Raw genomic sequence first — 8,288 nt, 5'->3', positions numbered from 1 at the left:
AACCCCATTTCACCATTTTCCTTTATAATGTGTACTGACGTGTTATCCAAATAATTGATTGTTCAAGTGGAAGTTTGAGGAACTTTTGCAGGAACTCATTTAAATAAAAATGATCTCTCGATTTCACACTTGTTATTTGCTGATGATCTCATCATTTCTGGAAAAGCCAATTAAAGGAATGCCCAAGAAATTTCAGAATTCTTGAAAAAATATCAAGTTTGGTCAAGTCAGATGATTAATCACAATAAGTCCTCAATATTCATCACTCGCAATTCCAGCCCAATAGCTCAAGCAGCAATTACTCGGATTATACCCGACAAAATTTCATCTTCTAGAATAAAATATCTCAAACTCCCAACTACTTTTAATAGAGCGAAAAAAGAGTCCTATCAAGAACTGCAGGAAAAAATCAATAAAAAGTTGGAAGGTTGGAAGTTTAAATTGTTATCCCAAGCTGGACGAACCATGTTAATCAGAATTGTGGCAATCACCATTCCTTTATATCAAATGTCTTCTTTCATGTTGCCGAAATTGGTTTGCAAGTCACTGGATACTCGGTTTAAAAGTTTTTGGTCGGACTTCTCTAATGATTGAAAATAAAATCTGGCCTTGAAGTCATGAAAGTCTATCTCTCAACCCAAAATGTTAGGTGGACTTGGATTGAAGAAAATGGAAAATCTTAACATAGCCTTGCTTGCTAGCAAAAATAAGTTGGGAAATTAGTCAAGCACATACTGGTATCTGGCACTCACAACTTTCATCGAAATATCTCAACTCTTCAAGTTTCTGGACAGTTTTATCTAAACCATTAGACTCTTGGTTAGGAGGGGCATTCTAAAGACAAAATGGCTACTCTCAAAAGGTAGATGCTATCAAAATTTCAATGGTCAATCTATTAGTATTTGGTCTGAATTCTGGATGCCGACTTTGGATAATTTTAAGCCTAAACCGCTCCAGCATACCACATTGTGGCAAATGTATCTAGAACTCCCTTACAAAACTTCCCAAGTCTTGTATTGGAGAAACTCTGAAAATTGAAAATCCATGATAGACATAAGTTGTTTCTCTAGAAAATCATTTAGAACATTCTCCCTACTCGAGCAAGGCTCAACAGTTTTCTTTCAACTATTCAACATGAAAATATGCACGTCCTTTGTGTAATGGAGAAGAAGAATCTCTACTCCACCTTTTCTTGGAATGTCCATTCACTTGGATACCTTGGAGTCAAAGCAACTGGCCATTAAATCTCATATATTTGCCGATCGACTCAATAACAGATAGGGTATTATTGATAATTAGTCTAGAGCTAGTCTTGGGATTAAATGGCGAGATACATCACTTTTAGATTCTTGTCATCTTAATACTTGACCTTACCTAGCAACTTTGAAACAAAATTATTCATGATCATATTGAGCTGTCTTTAAGGAAAGCAAGTGCTCAATTGGAAAATGAGAAAAAAGCTACTAAGTCTCCCTCCCTCTTAATTGGCCACAACCTCCACTGAACTACTGGAGTATTTCCTTTGATGCAACAGTCATGAGAGACTCATTCTCCTCATCATTGATAGGTTGTCACAATTTGTAAGGCATGATCTTAAGAATATGGACCTCAAAAATACTTTCCACAATTCTAGTAATATATGAAGCATCTACAACCTTTCTAGCATCACAGCGAGCAAACTCTAGTCTCTTTAACTAAAATCTCTCATTTAGGAGGGAGATGTGCAACATGTCATTATAGTAATAGAAAATGCAAATTCTCTATCAATATGACAAATCATTTCAATCATAGACAACACCCATCAAAATCTACACCTTTGTGATGATTGGAGTAACAGAAAAAATTCATCGAACATAAAATTGATGTGCGCACTCAATAGCACAATGGGTAGCGATCAGTTTAACTTTTGGTTATATACTCTAGATATTTTACCCAGATGTATTTTGTATATTATTAATGGAAAGAGTCCACTTTGAAATACTATGTATTTATTCTCATTTACTATTAATAGTAGAGTGGCTCTACAGCCACCGACTTGGGATCCAAATTTGGATCCCGACAAGTGTAATTTTTTTTTTCATATAATTTTTAAATACTCTTAATATTTTTTTTAAAAAAATAAAAAATTCACAATATAATTAAAAAACACTTCCTTAATCATTAAGTAAAAAATAAAAATAAAAACACTGTCGGGAGAAATGCTCGAGACCCATTGTTGGGAACCCAAGCATTTCTCTTAATACTAAGTGTGTTTGATCAGGAATAGGGGAAAAAAAATTCAACCTCATGGGTGCTGAAAAGATTGGCATTTATGCTATACCTATATTTGAAAAGAAAATAAATTAAAAACCCATTAAAATGTGAAATCAGCCATACAGTTTTTTTTTCCTGTAAGGGAAGACGACACCTCCATACTTTATTAATCAACCTCACTTATGGCTGATGAAAAATGTTATAAACAAAGGACCTGGCTAAAAATAATTACACCCAACAAAAAGATTAAAGAACTTCCCTCTGAATATAAAACAACCTCGCTCATACTAAACAAGCCTGATGCTAGGAAAACCAAGCTTTTTCATACGTAAAATCCCTCTAAGGTTGGTAGGAATATCCTGAGAAAACCATTGCTGAGTGCACCCCTCGTTCCCAATCGAGCTAAATAAACCGTCGAGTCATTTCCTTCTCGATATATATATATATATATATATATGTGACTTGAGTATCTAATTCTTTCAACAACTCCATTAATTCATCCCAGTAGTCTTCTAGATACCATACTTTACAAATTGATGCCTTCAACCATGTGACCACCAGCATGGAATCTAATTCCTAATCAATGTGCACCACTCCCATCCTTTTAATCAAAAGCAGGCCATGTATTAAATCATGAGTTCTGCAAAATTATTAGTACCTGTATCGAGGTGAACCGAATAAGCCATGTGCAAGTCTCCATTTGCATCTCTTAGCACTCCACCCGCCCTTGGAGCACTAGGATTCCCGTTTAAGCTTCCATCAACGTTCAACTTTAGACGTCCAATTGTCGGCTTTGTCCATCGAACCAACTTTGGAACTAATCTTTTCGGAGGTTTAATTGGGATATTAAGCTTCAATAGAATTATCTCGTCTCGTCTCGTTTCGACAACAATTTTCCCGCTTTGAGTTTTTCTCCCACTTTCGTAATCCATATCTTGATATTATACCACATGGTAAAAGCTGAGTCTTTAACTCCTTCCATCCATGCCTTACATCGTCTCAGCCAAAGGGACCAAGTAACAATTGAGGGAATGATACCCAATAGCTGCCCCATTTGGGATGATTTAGATGCTTTAGCAAACGAGACCTCTACTACTTGGTTCCATGAGCTTCCTGTAATTCTGCCCAAACCCATCTGCGCGTAGGCTCGACCCCACACTTCCTTTGCAATATCACCATTTGCAAGCACATGGTTTCTATCTTCATATCCACCATTCAAGCAATGATCACATTTTGAAGCTATAGGAATGCCAACATTCTTTACTTTATCATCCACACTTAAAACATTATTGAAGACTTTTCACATAGTAAAAGATATATTCTTTGGAATGCAAGGATACCATACCCAATCAGCCCATCTAACCTTGGGAGCACTTACTCGAACACAGTTTATGCACTTTTGGTAGAGAATTTCCTATCATTGTTAGCTGTCCATACTAGCAAGTCTGACCCTACTTTGTTTTTGCTTAAAACTTCCAAAACTTTTTAAGCTATTTCTCCCCCCAGAAGTCGATGTAACATAGCAACACCCCAACCATTGTCAATTTTTCAGTCTTTAACCTATAAACTTGGAGCATGACCCATAGGAATTGAATTACACAGAGGACCCTCATCCAGCCACTTATCAAACCAAAAGGATATATTTCCATTTTTAATCTTCCATTTTGAAAGATTAAGTACGTTCGGGATACATGAATCCACCATCCTCCAGAATCTAGAGCCTTTTCCCTGATCCACAAGTGCAATATGATTGTTTCTAACACACTTGGCTCTAAAAAATTTTGTCCACAGAGAATCCTCCACCATACTCTTCCACGCAAATTTCATGAAAAGGGACTTTTGAATATCTTTAAAATTTCTAAACCCCATTCCACCTTCTGTTGTTGGTAAGCATAACTTATCCCTGACTTCCAATATTTTTTGGCTTTCCGTCATGCACACCCCAGAAAAAATTGCTCAAGCATCTATTTATACTTTTCAACACCGAAGCAGTCACTTACACTGTAGATAATAAATATATAGGGAGGCTTATTAGAACATGCTTTAAGAGAAGCACACGGGCCCCATTTGCTAATAATTTATTCTTTCACCCTTCCATCTGTGCCTTTATCTTTCCAACAAGTTCCTCTAAGTATACTGCTTTCATTCGCCCAGAAATTATTGTCACTCCCAAGTATTTGAATGGCATTTTATCTTCCACAAACCTAGTGATTCTTAGAAGAGATCACCGTCGAGCACTAGTGACATGTTTAGAAAAGGTTATGGAAAATTTGTCTTTACTAACCTTTTGGCCCGACCATTGCTCATACGTCTACAATGTATTCACTATGGCTCTCACTGATGCATTACTCCCATTAGCAAAAACAACTATGTCATCGGCATATAACATATGCGATATCAACTGTGTGCCTCTAGGTTGCAAGAAAGCACTAATTTTATTTTCTTCAAATTTTGCCTTAAGCAATCTAGAAAGCATTTCTTTAACAATGATAAACAAATAAGGTGAGATTGGATCACCTTGCTTCAAGCCTCGACCAATTTTAAAGAAACCCTTTGGAACCCCATTCATGACGACGGAGAACCAAGGGTCGGAGATGCACTTCCTGATCAAACCACACACCTGACTAGAAAATCCAAATTGAGCCATGACATGTAAGAGAAAGTCCCAATCCACACTATCATAAGCTTTCGCCATGTCAAGTTTAAGGATAATATTACCACCCCAAACGGGTTTATTGATGCTATGTACCAGCTCCTGTGTGAGGCCTATGTTGTCGAAAATGCTTCGGCCTGGAATAAAGGCTCCTTGTTCCGAAGATATAATACATGGAAGCATCGGAGCCAACCGACTCACCAATATTTGAGAGCATATTTTGTAGAATAACGAGCATAGACTAATTGGTCTGACTTGTCAAAGCTTGTTGGTGCCTCCACCTTAGGAATAAGATTAAAAAATGATGCTGCAAAGTTCATGGCATGATTAGCCCCCAAGAAAAAATCATGTACTGCCCCCACCACATCATTACAAACAATATACCAACAAGCTTGAAAAAATCCAGACCCAAACCGATCTGGCCTTTGTCTGCTGTCAACTGGGATGGAGAACACTGCATCTTTCATATTTTGGATTGAAGGGAGCTGACACAACCTCTCGTTATCTTCCTCTGTAATAACAGCTTGCACCAGCCTTGATAAATTCGGAAGTGCCACCACTTGTTTATGAGCCAAAAATCGGCTGAAATGTTGTGCTGCCCCTTCATGAATCTCTTCTGATGTTTTTAGCCATCTGCCATCTTGTAATCTCATTTCCTTAACCTGCATTTTGGATTGAGAATTGAAAGCCCGAATTTTTTTTGCATTGGCTTCACCTTTCTTAAGCGAAGATAGTTTGGCTAGTTGCCGTAATCTAGTTTCTTCATGTCTCAACCAAGTGTTCAGTTCAATTTTAGCTACCAAGTAATCTTGCTCATCTTCCTCTTTAAAACCATCCTGCATTTTTTTCCTCTAGCTTCACCACTCTATCTTCCAAGAGCCTAATATTTAGTTCCGTAGACCCAAAAACCTCCCTATTCCAGCTGCGCAAAATACTTTTGAGTCTCTTCAATTTTTTTGCCAATCGAGCCATCCCACACTCCCGAATCCCCTTCTCCCAAGCATCCGCCACACATGCCATGAAAGCCTCGTGATTGACCCACATTTGATGGAATTTAAAGGAGGAAAACCATACGGTGTAGAGGAATTTTTTAAGCGAATCACCATTGGGGCATGGTTAGAAGTATTCCTAGATAAATATTCTAGCTGAGCCTCTGGAAAAACTGAAAGCACATCAGCACTAATTAGAGCCCTGTCTAAGCAATCCTAACTCCGCGAAGCTCCTTCGTGACAATTACACCACGAAAATCGATTTCCAGAATATCTTATTTCCAATAGATCAACCGAGTCAATAAAAGAATTAAATTCCTCAATTGCCGAAAACTGTATAGGTTTACCACCTCTACGTTCCAAATCATTTCTAATGATATTAAAATCTCCCAATACAAACCATGGAATAGGTCCCCTCACCCCATTAGAAAAAGAGTGCCATAAATTTCTACGTTCCACCTGAGTGTATTTAGCATAGATGAAAGAAATACAAACTCTTTTACTATGCATCTCTGTAACTACAATAATTAGCTGATTCGTTGACTTCACCAAATCTACCTGTACCCTTTGAGCCCATAGAATTTACAACTTTTCCCCTTGCAATTCATTTGCTAAACAACCCTCAAACTGCATTTGTTGTTTAAAACTCTCCATGTGTCTTTGTGATAAAAATGGTTCTGCCACAACAACAATCCCAGGTGTATGATTTCTAACCAATTTATTCAACCTTCTCTTAGAAGTACCCATCCCCCTTATGTTCCAAAAAAGAATAGACTGCATCATAAGTTTAATCTCGAAGGCTTGCTCTTAGCCCTTTTGGAACTCCTCAAACTACTTCCTCCTTTGTGTACAATTAAATTTTCAGAGTCAGACATAATTTCCTTACCTTTGCCAATGTTCTCCACTCCTTCTGCAATCTCCGAGTCAGAAAACAATATCGAGGTATCCCCACACACCTCGTCCTCAGAAGCTTCCGCTTCCTCCACGGTCACCAACTCTCTTGCAAATTGGGTCTCTCCAACCACTTCTAGAGAGCCAAAAGGTTCTAAATTCGTTTGAGGCACATATACACCCTCCGCAAACATTTCCCCTCCTTCTCCAGATTCAATAAGGTTTTCCGTATTTGTAACACCCGAGTCTAGCACCAAGCCTTTATATATATATATATATATATATTTTTTTTTTTTTGGGTTAAGTATATGAAAAGCCTAGTTGAAATTTTTTGAGTACTATTTTATGGGCCCAAATTGGTTTTTAACAGTTATAAAATTTTCTAATAGACTTGCCATTGTAGTTAAATTTTTGAAATGGACTCTACCCGATCACCGCATGGCCCATGCCCCTTTTTATTAATCTGGGAGACTCAGCGAGCAATTTTTTTTTTAAAAACTCCCCACCTTGCATGCCTTTACATGTTTTTATCCACTCCCATGCACATACACGTCTCCCCTCCCTAGAGTTTTCCCATCATTATATATATACATAGGTAAACTTTATCAATCAAGCAATAGCGTTGCTGCAAACCTCAAACCTCAAGCCTCATTTCCCACACCGCTGCTCTGTGGACAACCAAGACTAGCAGCGTTTCACGGACACCGGCCACCACCTCTCTGGCATTGTATGCTTTGTTCCCTTCATTCTAGCATCAACCATGGGACCACCGTGGAACAGCCATGCAGCCCCCCAACCATAGCCCGAAACGGGACCACCCAGTGTCACGTTTCATGACGCCGTCAAACCAGACCACCTAGTTGCACCGTGCCCCTTTTGCCACCGTAAACGGGCAACACCAAAGCCCAAGCCCCACCGGACGCCACGCACCAACCCCGCAAGCCCCATACTCCTATGTTTTATCCATCCAAAAATAGAGCAAGTTCTTGCTCAGGTCCTCCACTGAGCTCCGCCCCGTTGGCCTCTCACTCTCCCCATGCCCTTCGGTTACACACGATGGAAGCCACCGCACATAGCTCCCGACTAGTCGCACGCCTCCTTGCTGTCCCCCAGTGAGCTATCTCTCTGTTCTGCACATCGTACTCTCTCCATCTCTCACTCATACTTTCACCGTGTTCTCTCATCTCATCTCATCTCTCTCTTTCTCTCCTCTGTCGCAATCACCACCATCTGCCTAGCCCCTCGCTCTGTCGCACGCCTCCTTTCCTCTCGGTATGTGTCTGCTGCATCACCCCCACATGTTTTCATAGTTTTTAAACGGATACATGTTTGTATTCTTTCCGTCTTTTATAGGAGGTTTTTTGGAAATTTACGACTTGGCGATCTTAGTTGTAAAAACAGGATTTTAAAAATGGGTTGTTTTATTTTGGGTCACAGGGACTTGTTTTCTATTGGGCCTTTTAATTTTTGGGTGTGTTAGGTTAAGTTATTTTGAAGTTAAA

Source organism: Juglans microcarpa x Juglans regia, chromosome 2S, assembly GCF_004785595.1.
Source record: "Juglans microcarpa x Juglans regia isolate MS1-56 chromosome 2S, Jm3101_v1.0, whole genome shotgun sequence".
Taxonomy (NCBI): Eukaryota; Viridiplantae; Streptophyta; class Magnoliopsida; order Fagales; family Juglandaceae; genus Juglans; species Juglans microcarpa x Juglans regia.
This window is presented reverse-complemented; position numbering follows the sequence as displayed.